Source organism: Balaenoptera musculus, chromosome 15 (assembly GCF_009873245.2).
Source record: "Balaenoptera musculus isolate JJ_BM4_2016_0621 chromosome 15, mBalMus1.pri.v3, whole genome shotgun sequence".
NCBI classification, from domain to species: Eukaryota; Metazoa; Chordata; class Mammalia; order Artiodactyla; family Balaenopteridae; genus Balaenoptera; species Balaenoptera musculus.
The window spans coordinates 31,668,353-31,688,589 of record NC_045799.1 but is presented as its reverse complement, the minus strand read 5'-3'; the positions used below and the strand labels follow the sequence as shown (position 1 = coordinate 31,688,589).

Sequence of the window (20,237 nt, the reverse complement as noted above, 5' to 3'; positions counted from 1 at the left end):
CACTGCTTTACCCAGTGCCCTAGCTAGTGATTAACAAAAGATTGTGTTACGGGACACACAGGGCATACTGGCTGGTTCCAGGGCAAAGAAGGCTTATGTGATCTCGGGTGGCCTCAGCCTGCAGTGGCTTGAAGCAGGGTTTCAGTTCCCGGCCAGTGATTGAGTTCGGTTTGGGATGGTGAGAGCAACGAATCCTAGCCACTAGACCAGTGGTCAGTGACAAGGGCCTGGCCCTACGGCTTTGCAGAAAAGAATTTCCCCCAAAGACGGAAAGTAGTGAAACAAGTAAAGTATTTATTAAAAGAAAAAAAGAGTACGTGTGGATAGACACAGGTGGATTCAGAGAGAGAGTCGCGCCCTCATAGCAGTTTGAATCACTTTTATGGGGCATTTCTTCCATGCTTCCTTTGACCAATCATTTTGATTTGCCTGGTTCAGAGTCCATATTTGTTGTATCTCAGGATTTTCCCATGTGTGAGCATGCATCTCTTAGCCAAGATGGATTCTACCAAAGAGGCCTATGGGTAAGTGAGCATTAGTTGGCATCACTCCCCTTTTGACCTCCAAGAGCTTTTCTGCGCATGTGTAGTCGGGGAGGTCTCCTGACTTCAAGAATGAGGAATATGTGGTCTCTTATCTTCTATCTGGGCAGGGCCCTGCCTCCTCTTTCAATTGTTCTGTTATTCCCATCTCGTCTCAGAGTGTCGTCCACAAGAAACGAACTCAACCGTTTGGCCTGGGGGCCCATCTGTCTCCTGCCTCATATGAACCTAATGTCCATTTCTCTTCCTTTAGGAGGGGCTGAGATTCCATTAAAGAATTGGGGACCACCAGATCCCTTCTGGCCTCACTGAACACATTATTACCTCCCAGGGGCACTAAAAGAGAAACCCAAAGGGATTGGAGAGTGTGCATTTGCATCTCCTGCAGAGCAGTAAGGGAGGGGTGTGTGTGATGTCAGGGTGGGGTGAAAGGACAGGGGATGAATGGTGAATATAAGGGAGAAGTGGGGGAAGAAGCAGGGCTCTCCTCTTCTCCCCTTCTCTCCTCTCTCCACTCAGTCATTCATTCAATAATTTTGTGGAGGGACTAAAGATGCAGAGAGTTGATTTATCCACCTCAATTCTTGGGGCATGCACTAGTTCATACAAGGTCTCTCTTTCCTTTCATTTCACTTCTCTTCATTTCATTTTTCCTTCTCATCCCTGACTCCACATATTTTCCTCCACATTATAGGTGTTTTAGATTGGGTTTTCTAGAAGCAGAGCTTGAGACCGAGATTCTTGTTCAGTGGTTTATTAAGGAGGAGCTCTCAAGAAATACTGGTTAGGTGAGCAGCATAGAGAAGCTGCTAAGGAAAGACCAGGTGATGTCTAGCTTCAGCCTGATCCCATGGGGAGCTATAGAGCATGAATGGCATCACAAAGTGTTGGTTTTCCCTTCCTTATTCTGCTCACCTTACCTTGAGGCAAGGGAGCAAGCCTGTAATATGTGGGGTTGAAGGTTGCCATGAGGCAGCTCTCCTCAGCTGAGGGCAGTTCTCCAAAGAAATGGGGCAGCTGTGTGACATTGGCAGTCAACACTCACAGCAGTGGGGGAATGGGCACTCCATGTCCTTGTGGTGTGTGTCTATTTATTATTGTAAAATACTTAGTGTTCATTCAAGAACCATTTATTGAACCCCTATTCTGTGTCTAGTGCTATACTAAGAACTAGGAGTTATAGTTGTGATGAAAACAGACAGGATCACTCCCCTAGGTTAGAGTTAAATGGAGGAAATAGATATTAAACAACTATTTATAGAAATAAATAGCCAGAATCCACACATAATAAGTACTGGGAAGGAGAAGCTCAGGTGTGACAGAGATCATAAGGACAGGTGTACTCTGGGGAGGACAGAACGGCCTTCTTGAGTATATATGGATATGACTTAGACATAAGTTGGCATTAACCAAGCAGAAAATGGGAAGGCAGGTGCTCCAAAACAGTTGGAAGAGCATGAGGAAAGTTCTAAGGTAGAAAAGAATTCTGTGAGTTCAGGAAATGGCTGGGGCACAGTGAGCAAAGGAAGGGGGAGAAGGGGACACACAGCATAGGATGCTGGGCCTTGTAGGTCATGTTTAGGACTTAGGGTTATCACTGAAGCTCAGTGAAAATCCATCAAAGTTTTCAGCAGGAAAGGGACCTGATCACTATGGCAATTAAGCGGGGCAGGGTGACCAGTTTGGAGAAGGTGAATGGAAGCTGAGAGGCTCATAGAAGTCCAGGGAGAGATGCCCACAGCCTGGACTAGACTAGAGTGGTGGCAGTGGGCATGAGGAGAAGCAGCAGATTTCAGAAGAAGTAGCCATGAGTCTTGCTGATGATTTGGGAGTGGGGAGTGAGGGAAAGGCAAACCTGACAACCAACTCCCATGTGAATTGAGGTGCCATTTTCTGAGGGTGAGATGCAGGGTAGGCAGCTGGGAGAATGTGTTTAGAACTCAGGGGAATGTGCCGAGCTGGAAATTTAAGTCCAGTGGTCATCAGCATGTAAGTGATACTTGGAACCCTGGGAGAGAGTATAGCTAGGGGAGAAAAGAAAAGAGAGACCACAAGCAAGGCCCAGGCAAGGGAGGGAAAACAGCAAAGTTTCAGGAGAAACCAGAGAGATAGGAGTAACAAAATTGTGGCACCAATGAACTTACTGGAGAAGCTTCAGGGAGGAGGGTCAAGTCTGGGGAACTCTGTTGGGTCAAGTCAGACAAGCCTGCAAATGTGGCTACAGGGAGATGCTGTGTAACTGTGAGGTCTGCTGGCAACTTTCTCTGTGGGAGGCTTGGCTGGGAGGTGAGGGAATGAAGTGATGAAGACAACTCATTTAAATAAATTTGGTTATTTGTGGAGAAATAGGACAACCTCTGGACTGGGAGTCAAAGAGGAAATTGTTTAAGATGAGGGAAATGTTTGAGTGCTAGGAAGGAGCTGGTCTATGGGAGAGAAATCTAGGGTATAGGAGAGTGAGGGGTTAATTACAAGAGGAAAGTTTGCAGTGGTGGGAGCAGGTAGGAGGCAGTCTACAGTCTCCATTATTTGGCCATTGTTGGGCCCATTCACATCAGTGTCCCATGCTAGGGGAGTGAGGAGCAGGGAAGAAGAGGTGGGAGCATTTTAAATGGCATCCAGGCCTGAGTCTGGGGTAGCAGACCCCCTCACTCTCACAACCCCCTGGATCCTCAGTCCTGTTCTTTGCTGCTGACCCTGGGCAAAAGGTTATCATCCTCAGCTAGTCCTTAGGACCCTGCTTCCCATCCTTCACCTTCTCACCCTCCCCAAACACAGCTTCCTCATGCTGTCCTCAGGGTGACTTTTCCAAATAGCTACCCCCTAGCTTCTCCATTTCCCCTGTCAAATGATTTCTCATGTCTGCTCTCTATAAAAAGAGACTTTATTTGAAAGGATTATTGAAGGGAAGAGAAGGTACTATTGAAAGGGAAAGGGAGTGGGGCAGAGGGAAAGCACTCTGACCATAAAATCTGTGTGTCTCAATGGTTAGGCAAAGAGGGGTTTATCTTTTATAGGGAGAAGAATAGAAAGCACAGGGGTAGGGACATGGGATAAAGGGGAGTGACATCAGACGGTGTATCAGAGGATATTTTACCCTGAGGCCAGGACATTCTCAATAGGGGCTGTATGCTGGTTCAGGCTGAGGGTGGGCCAAAGTTCAGGGACCTGAGGGAAGGAGATGATCTTAAGCAAAGTTTGGTTAACAAGCATTTTGTTCCTATTGATGATTGGGGGCAAGCAGTTCAGCCAATCACTTATGAGGCAAAGAATGGGAATCTGGAGGGTCTGTGTCTGGCCAAGGTGGAGGTAGCATCTGTGAGTCTTATCTAAGTCTTATGGGAAAGGGATGGTTGGGCTGTGTCTGAAAAAAATGTACAACCTAAAAGTTGAGAATTATATCTTATTTGGCAGATTTTCTGAGGACTAAACCCAGAAAACAGCTTCTCAGATCACTCTAAATGACTGCGCCAAAGAGGTAAAGGAAGAGCCAGGATATATAGGAGTTTTGCAACAAAAACCAGGTAGAACTTCAAAAGATTACTGTTAATTAAAGAAAACCAGACATCTTAAGTTAATGAATTTAGTGCTTTTCTATGTATGGAAAGATGCAAGAGTCTGGGTTCATTGAAATCATTCTTTTGATATGCATCTTAGCTATCTAGGGCTAATATCCTGCTTCTCTCCATCCTGAATCCCCTCAAGGTGCAGGGGTGGCTGCAGTGGCTGAGGGATTAGCAGCAGGCAACCTCCTTGTCTCCATCCTGAGTTCCCTTAGAGCTCACTGTCAATAGTGGCTATAGTGGCTGATGGCTTGATGACCATTCTTTGTTTGCTGACATGGCAGGTAACATTTTTCATCCACAGTGCCTCCCCTTGGTCATAAATTCAACAAAGTTTGGGAGGCTTTTTATGACAAATTTTGTCCCACAGTGCTAAGATGGTTCATTCCTAGATCAGGCAAGGATTCTGCTGATATGCCATTCAATGTGCTGATCTTTTTTGGATCAGGCCCTGTTGATAATCTAAAATTCTTTGGCTCTCCTATCTTACTAGTCTATTATGATCCAGGAAATGTTTTGCCTTGTTGATTCTTCCCATGTCTAGATTTTCACCATTACAATTACCTTATGTGGAGTTTTTTATATATAATCAACAGTCTCAAGACTTTTAGCCATCATTAATTTTGCTACAGTCCTAGTTACACATTGGGTAATGCAAAAGACAGTCTTATAAACTAGACAGGATAAGTAATAAAGTCATAATGCAGCAGAGAGAGACACAAAGAATAAACAATTTGGAAAAAAAGAGAACAAATTAAAACAATAATTAGTATAACTAGTTGTAATCTGGTTGCAGTAAACCATCAAGTCCACAGGGGAGCCAGCTGGAGAAGCCAAATTCTGGAATGATCAGGTAGAGAGAAAAAGATACATGTTTTATCTTTCTTTACAAAGGTATACTTATCAACTTGTGTGGGTCACAGCATAAGAGGAAAGGTTTTTCTGGAAAACAAAGATTAAAAGTCAGTATATTTCAGGACTTCCCTGGTGGTGCGGTGGTTAAGAATCCTCCTGCCATTGCAGGGGACACGGGTTTGAGCCCTGGTCCGGGAAGATCCCACATGCCGCAGAGCAACTAAGCCCGTGTGCACAACTACTGAGCTCGAGTGCCACAACTACTGAAGCCTGCGTGCCTAGAGCCCGTGATCTGCAACAAGAGAAGCCACCACAATGAGAAGCCCGTGCACTGCAACGAAGAGCAGAGCCCGCTCGCCGCAACTAGAGAAAGCCCATGTGCAGCAATGAAGACCCAATGCGGCCAAAAATAAATAAATAAACAAATACATAATCTTATAAAAAAAAGTATATTTCAGAAAAAGTCATAAAATTATAAATCATACTTATCAGTTCATTCAGTACCATGTAATTAATTCCTGATGATCTGGATGAAATCTTCGGGTTTCCATTAGAGTTTTGTAAATTTTTACCCAGTTTAGTGGTATGATCTAAAAGTTATCAGAACTTATATTTGTAAAAAAAAGTTCTTTTTATGAATTTTCTTTGATATCTTCATTTTATGAGTATCAGAGTAAAACACTGACTGTGTATAAACGACAAAAGACTACATGGTGAAAGATCTGATCACAGTGCAATTGACAAGAAACTTGGATATTTCTCGGACATACATTTTAAGATAATAACTAGAATTGTGACTGATAACATTATCCCAGAGCATATCATATTTTTAAGAATTCCATGTAAATTTTAGAATACCTGTATTAATGACATTTATCCATACAATATAACCAAACGTTCATCTCCAATCATTTGACAATGCTTCTTAGGTAATTTAACATACCAAATAAGCCAAAATAATATTAATTTAATATTCCTCTCTGAGATGTCTCAGGGTTCCTTTGAAACATCTCAGAGTTAGCTAGAGGTCAAAATAACTTGTTAGAATTTGATATTTGAGAAGTTTGTCAAACATATCAAAAAGGTCTCAAAACACTTGATCAGATAGGATCATAGATCACTGTGGAACAATACTTGTTCACTTAACCAAAGTGACAAAAGATTTAAGAAACAAAAAACCAAGTACAGATCACTGAGAGGCAAAGAAACTCACACAATCTGTTATCAAAAGCAGTATTCCAAGAAAACTTTGTTCTCTTAACAGAGAGATAGGAACCAAGTCCAGTCTTGTACCAGCCTACTTTTAATAACAAAGCCCATTTACCTAATTAAATTTAGTCTAATTCCAGCCTGACTATGTACAAAACTTCTTTTACAGGGTTCCCTTTCTGCAAACCTTCCACAACTTTTTGTATCCATATTAGTTTGTCCCTTATTTTTTTTATCCAGAAATAACCAGCTCTAGGAGAGAATTATTCTTTCCCCTTAACAAAATATATTTCCATACCTTCATTGCTGAAAACACACATCCTACTTTCTTTGTATATGGAAATGTTCCCCTTATTATCTTTAGTAGCTTTAATTACATACTACAAATTTTAACCCTTAAAAATCTTAATCTCTAGCAAAAACCAACAAGCAGCAAGTAATTGTAAACTGTTTGTCATACCGGCATTTTCTGATTGGAGTATCCCATAACCTCTAGAAACATATAACATAATTTCTTTCCTCAATGAGGTACAATATACGTGTCTAATAAACCCAAATACCTTTAGTTTCCCTCTTGTAAGGAGACAAAAGTAGGTAAATTTAGACCTATTTAGCAATTAATGTTCCAGTATTTTATCTTATTTGAAATGACCTAGATATTCAGTGAATTCCCATCATTTAGCAAAACTCTTTACCAAAATCTGGAGAAACTAGATTAGACAGATATACCCAAAGCGTAAGTATTCCTAAAGAGTTCAAATTCTTTTCTCATTTACATTTATTTTATTTATGAAAATTCTTATCTCAAATTCTTATTCTTATCTGAAAATTCTTATCTCATTTACATTTATTTTATAACCTATGAAAATATTACCAAACCGAGCTAATTTTGTTGTTGTTATTGACAAACTCTGTTACAGAAATATCATGAACGTATTGACATTCAGGAAACCTAGGTACAATAAAAGTAAAACATGTCTATATTGATTAAACCAGTAAGCTTAAACTAGCTTAAGCTAGCATACCAGATGTTAATTTAATATTGAGTATTTCCTAGATCAGGTGAACCTGAAATTTATTCTGGCCAGTTTCTTTCATATTTAGAAATGTTTAGTTTGTAAGTGCTTACTTTTAAGTCAACTAAATAGAGCTCTTTTATACATTTAATTTTGATAATATTTTCCAGAGGTACAGACATCACATATAATGTACACACAGCCATATAAACAGACAAAACTAGAGATCTCATAGCTTCACTTTAAAAACTTTGTTATGGGGAATTCCCTGGTGGTCCAATGGTTAGGACTCTGCTCTTTCACTGCCAGGGGCCGGGGTTCAGTCCCTGGTTGGGGAACTAAGATCCCGCAAGCTATGTGGCATGACTAAAAAATAAATACATATATAAATAAATTTAAAAAATAAAAAAATAAAAACTTAGTTATGAATCAGGTATTACAATATAAACGTACTATTTTATAAATAACAGTAGGAATAAATTAAATTTGCTTGCTCAGATGACTAAGACTTTATTGTTTGTGTAAAAGACTTAAGATTTGTATTTGTCCTTGATAAACCCTTAAGGAGGATATGAATTAGATTTTGGTTGAGGGAGCCTTTCTACCGGTGTGAGTTTAAAAAGCCACCTTTTCCCTTTTTTCCCCTTGGTTTCAGGTTCTACCTGATTGAGGTAATTAGGTTCAGTCTCAGGTCACTGTGTGCTGTATTTACACTTCTGATTTGTAGAGATTTGCAAGACAAAGACAGTTGCTTTTAACTCCCCAGAGAACTGGTCTGTCACATAAATGATATTAAAAGATTGATTTGCCCAAATGTATTTTCTTTAATTTGTTTTTCTATATCAGTGAGATTTCCAACTAAACTGAAATTTCAGAGCTCTGTGTTTTAGAACTTTAGGGTGGGTTTAATTTATCATGCCTTCAAAAACTTGTATAAGGCATTCAACCAAGGCTCTCTTTCTGAGTACACAAGTTAGACCCAGAGCAAAATCTCTATTATTATTAGCCCCCAAATATTAGCTCTCGGCTTTATCTTATATGGGCTCAGGTAACCCTATTGGTTTTCTTTAGTATGTTTAATTAATATTTCCCTAGGGGCAGATTCATATGCCCTCTTTTATAATACCAAGCAGGGGAAGCATTCTCCAGTGAAACATGTCTATCCCACAATATAATTAAGCAAAAGTGATGGAACAATCTTGTCGTGGTCCAAACGCGGGTTGGAAAATAATTTCCAGACATAAGGCAGAATGTAAAGAAGATAGAATTTATTAGAGGGAAGGGTCACTGCCAGAACAGCAGGCTGACTTCCTAGTAGTCTGGGAGAGTTGAGCCTGAACATGTGCTATTGATCAGTTTTTATAGGCATCGCCCAGGTGGGCTCAGGAATTTCATAACCTTGGCAACATGGTGGGGAGGGTGATTAAGAGTCCAGTAGGGGGTGTAACGCTGAAACTTTTTCAGGCAGGGTCGTCCTTTGTCCTTGAAGCACCATTGTCCTTGGAGCAGCACCTATCTTATATAAAGCCCATTTAAATATACCAATTTTTATAAACTTTCAACTCAATTTTATCAACTTTTATACTTTTACCGTTAGTTTCCATTCAGATCCAATCAACAAGTGTTGATCTTACAAGGAGTCCTAGAAACCTTTCTTTTTATCCTGACCTTTTAATCTATTTTTGTATAAAAGGTTCTGGGGGGGGTTGAGCCAAGGTACTCTGGCCCTTTTGTCAATCCTTTAACTTGATTAATTGGCCTAAATATTGCCCCAAGTAATTGTTGATCAGGTATCTCTGTAATTTTCTCCCAGCCTTTTAAATATATATATAACTGGGGTAAATAAAGAAGACTTGTTTGGAGCCCTTTAATGTTGGGGGTCAATGGGGGGGTCCCTTTGGCCCATCCAATCTTAGGTAGTATTGTATCAAACCTTTGATTTAATCCCATTAACACCTGTTTTATTTATCCCATTTTAAAATAACCATCTAAAGATTTCTTTATCCATTTGAAATAAGTCCCTTTAAAATTTCTACCGTGTTGGGAAAAAGTGTCAGTTTTTTTTCTCCTTATTTTCCTGTTAATCAACCTAATTAACGTTAATTATTCTATTTTTTATGGTAATCTTTTATTTATTTATTTATTTATTTTTATATTTATTTTTGGCTGTGTTGGGTCTTCGTTTCTGTGCGAGGGCTTTCTCTAGTTGCGGCAAGCGGGGACCACTCTTCATCGCGGTGCGCGGGCCTCTCACTATCGCGGCCTCTCCTGTTGCGGAACACAGGCTCCAGACGCGCAGGCTCAGTAGTTGTGGCTCACGGGCCTAGTTGCTCCGCGGCATGTGGGATCTTCCCAGACCAGGGCTCGAACCCCTGTCGCCTGCACTAGCAGGCAGATTCTCAACCACTGCGCCACCAGGGAAGCCCCTATTCTAATGTTTTTATTAGCATCTGTAAGATCCGCTGAGGAGAAGAGGAGAACACAAATAAGGCTTCCCAAACTGGTTTTTCTTGCTTGTTTTAAACTAAGGGAGTTCTTAAGCTAACCATTTTATATATATATAAATTTAATATAATTTGATTAATTTTCCTCATAGGTACCAATAAAATAGCTGTTTATAATGAGCAGTCTATAGAAATTTACCAATTTAGAGTTTTTTCAGTTTAAAGGATCCATCATTTGGCCATTAATGAGATATATCTTAATAGTGACTCAAACCAATGAGACACAAGAGGCTTCCCCACAAGAGAGTGTGAAGGATGCTGCCTAAACTAGATCCAGAAAGTTTACTCCCAAAAATACTTTAAGAAAGTAAAAGCCTTTGTTTTACAGGCTGACACAATGAAGGTTAAGATGGCAAAAAGCCCCTGAGAGTTGGTACAGTCACACAAAAGAATACTCAGAATCCCAGTCTATTCAGTTGGCTACCAAATGTATACCATATGTGTACCTTTTTCATGGAAGAGACCAAATTCTCAAAATACACACATGCGCGTGCACACATACACACAACTCCGAAGATCAGGTAGAACATTTACATGTCAAAGACACAGGAAGAGAAATGCAAGTTCCCCCTAGAAGGGCTTTGTTTCTTTAAAGTCAGAATTCTGAAAAGATGTTTTATCAAGACAGTTTTTTCTAATTTAACTGTGTACACTATAAAATAGCCCCATTTTAGTCATTTTCAGGGCAAAATTTTCTTTAATTCCCAATTAAGCAAGTACTTGTAAGTGTAAGTTTTGTATGTACATAAACCTAGCCGGGGTATTGGAGGCAGGCAATATGTTGTCCCTTTTTCTTTTGTTTTGAAAACCTTGTTCCCCATTCTGAGGTTGGTTTGTTGAAATAAAATCAAAATCACTTGTGAGAATAATGTGATGGGCCAATGTGCTGCTTGTGCTTGTGCTTGAGCTTAACTGCTCTACATTATACCCCAGAGTCATTTCAGCTCCTCTTATGTGTCTTGGGTTCTTCCTCTGTTATCTTTTTTATTTTTTAAAGGAATTCCTTTTATTTTTATTATTTATTTATTTATTTAGTTTTGGCTGTGTTGGGTCTTCCTTTCTGTGCGAGGGCTTTCTCTAGTTGCGGCAAGCGGGACCCACTCTTCATCGCGGTGCGCGGGCCTCTCACTGTCGCGGCCTCTCCCATTGCTGAGCACAGGCTCCAGACGCGCAGGCTCAGTAATTGTGGCTCACGGGCCTAGTTGCTCCGCGGCATGTGGGATCTTCCCAGACCAGGGCTCGAACCCGTGTCCCCTGCATTGGCAGGCAGATTCTCAACCACTGCGCCACCAGGGAAGCCCCTTCCTCTGTTATTATAAGACCACCATGGGTGCTCAGATCATGGAATGGCCAGTTCTTATTCATGTCCCTGGCAGAGCAAGCTTTAATTAAAATGAATGGGTTTCCCTATAGGGACTGCTGCATGGTACGAGGACTTGCCTCCACCACTTTTGCGAGTTTCTCAATTACCTGAGGAAGCAATTGCTGGCTGAGAGGAGATGTCCCCTTCTTCAGAGCTGAAAGGTCTCATACGATTTCAGTTTTATTTCAGCAAACTCTATTAAGGTAGCCAATTCAAGGAAAAACGAGAGGTCATTCTTCCCCCTAATTACCCAGTCCAACCTATTCAGTGTTCTTTCAAATGACCAAAGTCTTCCCAGTCTTTCAACTGAGGATAAAACCACTGTGTCTAAACTGAGCAAAATCTTTCCCAGTGTCTTTTACAGAGGATAACCCAGGTACTTCTTGAAACTAAGTTTCAAGGAAAACCTACTCCTCCAGAGAGGAGTTTAACACCACTGAATAAAATTTAGAATTATCAACCAATAATGGGAGATCCATGAACCAGGATAGACTCACCCAAATATGCCTGGACTCTCCAAGGAGGTAGACAGGACCAAGAGACCTCTGCTTGTACCAGGCTCCAGATCCTTGTAGAGTTTAGGCAAAGGAGGGAGATCTGCTCTGGGTCCCTTTGTGATTGCCAAAATTGTTGACTGAAAAAAAATGCACAACCTAAAAGTTGAGAATTATGTTTTATAAGGAGGATTTTCTGAGGACTAAAGCTTGGAAGACAGTCTCTCAGATCACTCTAAGGGACTGCGTTGAAGACGTACGGGAAGAGCCAGGATATATAGGAGTTTTGCAACAAAAACCAGGTAGTCAGAATATTAAAAGATTACTGTTAACTAAAGAAAACCAGACATCTCAAGTTAATGAATTTAGTGCTTTTCTATGCTGGGAAAATATAAGAGTCTAGGCTCACTGAAATCATTCCTTTGAAATGCACTTTAGCTATCTAGGGCCAATATCCTGTTCTCTCCATCCTGAATCCCCTCAGGGTGCACAGTTGAGGGTGGCTGCAGTGGCTGAAGTATTGGCAGCAGGCAACCTCCTTGTCTCCGTCCTGAATTTCCTTACAGCTCACTGTCAATAGTGGCTGTAGTGGCTGATGGCCTGATGAACACAGTATCCTTTGTTTGCGGATATGGCAGGTAACATTTTTCATCCACAGCTGCACCCCACAGGCCAGCAAGCTCTGTATTTGCCAACCTCAAGACCTAAGAAAGAGCCCACAGTCAGCAACAGAGACATCAATGGTTTATTAGATAGGGGATCTTACATGTCCAAAGCAAGATCCTGAGCAACAGCCTACTGTATATGGCAGATGTCAGGCAGGACATGTCCACAGTCCTTGCTATGGGAGTGGGTGTATTACCAGTTACAGGGGGAATTGACTTCAGGTTGGCTCTTTGGTTACCAGGGAAACCAGCAGAAGGGCATGTTCCTCAGAGACTCTTTGATAAACTAGCAGGGTAGAGCCATTCTGATCTAAAGATTAGAACAATCACTAGGTAGGGTGGGATGAGGGAGTATGGGGATTAGGGGGTGGGGGGCTGGGTTGTGGGGAACAAGCATATAGGCAGTTACTGATTAGGCTCTATGGCTAAGAGGGAGGTCAGTCAAGTGAGTAGGGTGTAGGTCAAGCAGGGACTGGTCAAGGAGGGGATGTAGAGAGAGCAAGAGAACTGCCATCTTGCGTGGTTTCCAGGAAAACAGAAGTGTGAGAGGATTTCTTAACCATTGTTGTTTTCTAGGAGCTCAGGTAAAGTTCAACATTGCTCTTCCTTATCCCTGCCCGCCCCATTCACAGTTCCCATTGCTTAGAGCAGCAGATTTGTGCTGGATGTTAAGAAATCTGTCTCTTCACTAATAGCCTCTCAGGGGTGTGAGGCTGCGTAGACCTTTCTACATTATGTGAGGTCTGAGGAGAATTGACATCTCCTGGGGGTTTGTTTGAAAGGTTCAGCTTCCAGGTCAACTGTGAGCCACTAGTGGGGATGGAAGGGTAGGCCTTCAACCTCAGCAGCTTCACTTCTGCAGGCTTCTGCTGCCCCCAGCTCTGTGCCTCTGAGGGTGAGGAGTTGGTTGCCCAGGTAACCTGGCCCTCAGGTGACCAATTCACCCCAGCATGGCTGCAGGTGCTGGACCATCTTCCCCTTTCCGTCCTCCTACTTGATTGTACTTAGTTGCTAAGTCAGTGTTTAGTAGGGCTGGGTTGGTGTTTAAGGTGAGGGTTTTGGCCATTTTGGTGAGTTTCTCAGTTCTCCTGGGTCTCTCCCATATAAAATGTTGTTAATCTTTTGTTTGCTTTTCTCCTGTTGATCTATCCCATGTCAACTTAATTCTTAGACCAGCCAGAAGAACCTAGAAGGGTAGAGGAAAATTTCTTCTTCCCTGACAGGATAAATGTACCTCCCAGGTAATTCTAATGGGCACCCAGTGGTGAGACCCACTGCTCTCAATGTTCACTAAGAAGAGTGCTTCTCAAGCTGCAGTGTGCCTGGGGTATCTCGTCCAAATGCAGATTCTCTTCAGCAGGTCTGGGGTGGGGCCTGGCATTTCTATAATGTTCCCAGAGGGTACCAGTGCTGTGGTTTGGGGGATCACACTTAAAGTAGTGAAGGTCTAGAACAAAACAGTGGCTCCACATCAGAATCCCAGGGGAGCTTTAAAAATTACCAATGGCTAGGCCCCATCCCTAATTCTGAAGTAATTGTGTGGAGTGAGGCTCAGGCACTGGGAATTTTAAATGCTCCTTAGGTGATTCCAATGTGCAGCCAGAATTGAGAACTGCTGCTTTAAAATGATGGGATGCAGTGCCTTTAATAGTGTTGATGTCATTCCATGACTTACCTCCCTTGCTGCTGTCTTTTTGCTCCAAACTGAGCCTTCCAAATGCCCCATTCGAGGTTCCAGGATAATCTATGGAAACCAGAAGTTCCTAAACCACCTTTGTGCATCCCTTATTCCTCCTTCTTCCCAGAAGTGTTCATCAGTGAGTCCCTCCCCATTAGTCTGGACAGGGACAAGGTACTAAAGCACTCCCTGAGCTAAAGTTTTTGAGAATGATGTGCCATCCTGATAGAGGTTTGAGTGGTGGATAGGTGCAGAGTCAAAGTCCTCTTTCATCCTACCATCTCCACTGTGGGCTGCAGCACATTTGGGGGCTTGCTTCTCACTTCCTCCCCTCCCCCCAACTCAGAGCAGGGGCCTGTCTAGCTCTACCTGACCTCCTCTTGGTCCAGGAGTCCTATCCATGAACATCTGGACCCACTACAGTGATACTGACTGACACTGGCCCAGTGCCACATGCTGCTCAGCTGGATACTCCCTGGGGTGGTGGGGTCCATCTCCCTGCTGGTCTAACCTTGAATCACACTTTTGTAGTCATTTAGCCTCTGACCTGGTCAACAACTCCAGAGCCAATATAGCCTATCAGATGGGTAACCCTACCCTCAGGCCTCAGATTCTCCCCCATCCTTGTCACTGCATAAGAAATCCAACCAAATTTTGAGATAGGATTACCAACTCTGCTTTACCACTAGCTCCCTGCTTCCCAATTCTTGTCACCTCTCCCAGAGTCTCCAATTATTTCTAGGGCTGTCTTAATACATAAAAGCTACTCAAAGCAAAATTTGTTGGAAGTCAATTTTATTCATTAAAATATACAATTAGGGCACTTCTAGTGATGGAGGAAAATGAAACAACAATGGGATACATTGCACTGAAAAGGGGGTTTTCTCTGCTGAAGCCATTATTGGAATGAGTGCCATTAATTTTATAAAAAAGGTATCATATGTAGAAAGTTTCTTACAACCACTTTAGGTGATTTGGAGCCTTTACTGGTTATGAAGTGTGGAAACTGAGGATGGAGAGGCTTGTTGCAGCGTGCCCATTCCCAGACCTGGAATGGGAGAGATCTTTTTTTTTTTTTAAATTTTATTTATTTATTTATTTATGGCTGTGTTGGGTCTTTGTTTCTGCGTGAGGGCTTTCTCTAGTTGCGGCAAGTGGGGGTCACTCTTCATCGCGGTGCGCGGGCCTCTTACTATCGCGGCCTCTCCCATTGCGGAACACAGGCTCCAGATGCGCAGGCTCAGCAATTGTGGCTCACGGGCCTAGTCGCTCCGCAGCATGTGGGATCTTCCCAGGCCAGGGCTCGAACCCGTGTCCCCTGCATTGGCAGGCAGATTCTCAACCACTGCGCCACCAGGGAAGCCCTGGGAGAGATCTTTGAAGCTGCACTTCTCAGGTGGCTTTGATCCTCCCAGTCCTAGAGATAAAGACAAGATGAGGGAGATATTAATATTATTATTTATACTTATGTAACTTACATTTGGGGACTCTTTTGTAAATTGCTTAAGGCACTACTGATTTATATGTAATTTCAGCTCTCGTAGTATCACTTCTGGGTGGAAGATAAAGGGTTTAGGTAGTTCCAAGAGTGCTCATTAAGCCAAGTCTAATGGGAACAAATGTTCCCTTTACAGTTTGGCTTTTATGGGAAATTACATCTTTAGTAGAAGCTTGTGTGCTTTAGTGACCTAGGATGGTGGTTTTTGAAAGATTTCCCTGTTGAAAACATATATGGAGAATGTATCGGTGTGAGTCACTGGCAGCTTGGAAAAGCGGTGGCCTGGACTGTGGTTTTGACAGAGGGTCTCCACTAGGAAAAAGGGTGATTCAAATATAAAATATATCATCATTATTATTTTTAAAATAAATTTATTTATTTTATTTATTTATTTTTGGCTGTTTTGGGTCTTCATTGCAGTGCGCAGGCTTCTCATTGCAGTGGCTTCTCTTGCTGTGGAGCACGGGTTCTAGGCATGCGGGCTTCAGTAGTTGTGGCACGTGGGCTCTAGAGCTCAGGCTCAGTAGTTGTGGTGCACGGGCTTAGTTGCTCCGCGGCCTGTGGGATCTTCCTGGACCAGGGCTCGAACCCGTGTCCCCTGCATTGGCAGGCGGATTCTTAACCACTGCACCACCAGGGTAAGCCCCATAACATCATTATCATTGACATTTATGGAGCACCCATTGGAATGGTGGTTTTCAAACTTGAGTGTGAATCAGCATCCCTTGGTGGGCTTTTTAAAATCGGTTTGCCGGGACCCAGTGTTGAGTTTCTAATTTGTTAAGTCTGGGGTGTGGAACGAGAATTTGCAATTTTACCAAGTTCCTAGGTGATGCTGATGTATGTAAAAGATACATTTTGAGAATGACTGAAGTAGTATATCAGATCTCTAAGATCTAAGATTCTGAAAAACACAAGCAGTGAGATTTCTCTAAATTGTCAAATTTTTAAACTTTGATTAGAATTGTTTCAATCCGTGTGTCCAAGAAGTATTTATCTGATGGCTTTTTTTAAAAAAAAAAAACTTTTTTATTTTGAAATACCTATAAATTCACTAGAAGTTTCAAAGAAATTTACACAGAGATTCCATGTGGCCTTTACCCAGCTTCCTCCAAAATTAACAGAATTATAGTACAATATCAAAACCAGAAAATTGACAGTGGTACAAACCACAGAATGTATTCAGATTTCACCAGTTATATATGCACTCCTTAGAGTGTGTTTGTGTATAGCTCTGAGTAATTTGATCACATGTGTAACCTCAAGATACTAAACTTATACCATCATTTCAACACTCCCTCATGATAATTCTTTATAGCCCCCCACACACATACCCTAATTCCCATCTCTAACCCTTGGCCACCACTACTCTCTTCTCCATTTCTATAATTATGCCATATATATATATATATATATATATATATATATATATATATATATATATACACATGTTTTATATATATATATATATTTGATATTGGTTTTCTTCATTCAGCATAATTTTCCTTAGGATTCATCCAAGTTTTTGTGTATATCAGCAGTAATTAATTTCTTTTTATTGCTGAGTCGTATTCTATGGTATGAATGTGTCAAAGTTTTTTAACCATTCACCCTTTGAAGGACATCTGAGTAATTTCTGGTTTGGACAATAAATACAAATACAACTGCTACAAATATTTGTGTGCAAGTTTCTGTGTGAAAATACATTTTTGTTTCTTTTGGATATATGCCTAAGACACAATTGCTAATCATAAGGTAATCCCATTTTTCAGTTTTTATTTATTTATTTATTTTTTCGGCTGCACCACATGGCTTGCGGGAATCTCAGTTCCCTGACCAGGGATTGAACCCGGGCCACAGCAGTGAAAACCTGGGGTCCTAACCACTAAGTGACCAGGGAACTCCTCCATTTTTCAGTTTTAAAAGGAAATTCCAAATTATTTTCTAGAGTGACTGTACCATTTAACAGCCTCACCAACAATGTATGAGTGATTCAGTTTCTCTGCATCCTCACTAATATTTAGTGTTATCACTGTTTTTTATTTTAGCCATTCTGATAGGTATACAGTGATACCTCATTGTGGTTTTAATTTGCATTTCTCTAATGCCATATGATGTTGAATATCGTTTCATGTATTTACTTGCTACAGAATCTCCTTCAGTAAAGTGTTAATGATGTCTTTTGCCCATTTTCTAATTCGATTGTTTGCTTTTTTATTGTTGATTTTTGAGAATTCTTTATATATTCTAGATACTAGCTCTTTGTCAGATATGTAGTTTGTAAATATTTTTCTCTCTTTTCATCTGCTGCACAGGGAGTTTTACAGAACAAAATTTTAAATTTTTTATAAGGTCTAATGTATCAATTTTTGCTTTATGAATTTTCTTTTTATGGTTTGTGCTTTTAGTGTCAAGCCCAAGGACTTGACTTTTTGCCTAGTCCCAGGTCCTAAAGAGTTTCTCCTGCTCTTTTTCTAGAAAAAATATATAAATGGAGGTTTATTTTTTTGCCAATAGATTTTCAATTCCTTCAGTACCATTTATTGAAAATGAATACATTGGATTCCTTTTGCTACTTTGTTAAAAATTAGGCATATTTATGTAGATTTATTTCTGTATTGTCCACTATTTTTTTTTTTTTAAGAAATTCATGTTCTTATTTATTTATTTATTTTACTGATTGATTGATTGATTGCTGTGTTGGGTCTTCGTTTCTGTGCGAGGGCTTTCTCTAGTTGCGGGAAGTGGGGGCCACTCTTCATCGCGTTGCGCGGGCCTCTCACTATCGCGGCCTCTCCTGTTGCGGAGCACAGGCTCCAGACGCGCAGGCTCAGTAATTGTGGCTCACGGGCCTAGTTGCTCCGCGGCATGTGGGATCCTCCCAGACCAGGGCTCAAACCCATGTCCCCTGCATTGGCAGGCAGATTCTCAACCACTGCGCCACCAGGGAAGCCCTGTATTGTCCACTATTTTCCATTGATCTATGTATCTACCTCTCCACCAATACCACAGTCTTGATTACTATAGCTTCTTTCTCAAAATTATTTTGTGTATTAAAAAAAAAAAAAAGCAACTCTTTGAGGAAGATGCGGTCACCACTGCAGCGGAGCCCGGGGACTCCCACTCCTGCGCCTGACTAACCGCTGTTTGCTCTCACCCAGGAACAGGTAGGTCAGGAAGTTGCACCGCAGTCATGGCTTAGCGGAAAGACTTCCCTGGAGCCAGAGGTAGCGATTCACCAGATTAAAATCACCCTCACCAGCCGCAACACGAAGTCTTTGGAGAAGGTATGTGATGACCTGATCAGAGGTGAGAAGGAAAAGAATCTCAGAGTGAAAGGACTGGTTCGGATGCCTACCAAGACTCTGAGAATAACTACCAGGAAAACTCCTTGTCGTGAAGGTTCCAAATGAGGATCCACAAGTGACTCATTGACCTGCACAGTCCTTCTGAGATTGTTAAGCAGATCATTTCCATCAGTATTGAGCCAGGAGTCGAGGTTGAAGTCACCATTGCCGATGCTTAAATCAACATTTAAAAAAATTTTTTATTAATTAATTAATTTATTTTTATGGCTGTGTTGAGTCTTCGTTTCTGTGCAAGGGCTTTCTCTAGTTGTGGCAAGCGGGGGGTCACTCTTCACCATGGTGCGCAGGCCTCTCACTATCGTGGCCTCTCTTGTTGCGGAGCACAGGCTCCAGACATGCAGGCTCAGTAATTGTGGCTCACGGGCCCAGCTGCCCCACGGCATGTGGGATCTTCCCAGACCAGGGCTCGAACCCATGTCCCCTACGTTGGCAGGCAGATTCTCAACCACTGCGCCACCAAGGAAGCCCAAATCAACATTTTTAATAAATTGATAATCAGTTGTTTAAAAAAAAGAGCAAAATAAGCTCAAAGCAAACAATAAGAAGAAAAAATAAAAAGCAGAAATAGATTGGAAAAAAGAAAACAATAGAGAAAATAAGTGAAATAAAAAGCTGGTTCTTTGCATACAAATGGCCAACAGGCACATGAAAAGTTGCTCAACAGTGTTAATTATTAGAGACCTGCATTCAAAACTGCAATGAGGTATCACCTTACACTGGTCAGAATGACCATCACCAAAAGACTACAAACTATAAATGCTGGAGAGGGTGTGGAGAAAAGGGAACTATCCTACACTGTTGGTGGGACTGTTAAGTTTGTACAGCCTATGGAAAACAGTATGGAGGTTCCTCAAAAAACTAAAAATAGAGTTGCCATATGATCCAGCAATCCCACTCCTGGGCATATAGCCAGACAAAACTATAATTCAAAAAGTTACATGCACCCCTATGTTCATAGCACCACTATTCACAGTAGTATTCACAGGGAAACAACCTAAATGTCCATTGACAGATGAATGGATAAAGAAGATGTGGTACCTGTGTACAATGGAATACTACTCAGCCATAAAAAAAGAGTGAAATAATACCATTTTCAGCAAGATGGATGGAAGTAGAGATTATCATACTAAGTGAAGTAAGCCAAAAAGAGAAAAACAAATACCATATGATATCACTTATATGTGGAATCTAAAATGTGACATAAATGAACTTTTATGAAACAGAAACATACTCACAGACATAGAGAACAGAGCTGTGGTTGCCAAGAGGAAGAGGGGGTGATGGCTGAGGGATGGAGTGGGAGTTTGGGGTTAGCAGATGCAAACTATTATATATAAAATGGATAAACCAACAAGGTCCTACTGTATAGGACAGGAAACTATATTCAATATTCTGTGATAAACCATAATGGAAAAGAATATTTTAAAAAAAGAATGTAAAGAACTGATTCTTTGAAAAAATAAATCACAAATCACCAATATC

The 20,237-nt window shown here is 41.3% G+C and overlaps 1 pseudogene; it reads left to right on the top strand.

The window, feature by feature from the left end:
* The first annotated feature begins 480 nt into the window (after positions 1-480).
* On the top strand, positions 481-18,913 carry LOC118881600 (annotated as a pseudogene).
* Positions 18,914-20,237: the final 1,324 nt, after the last annotated feature.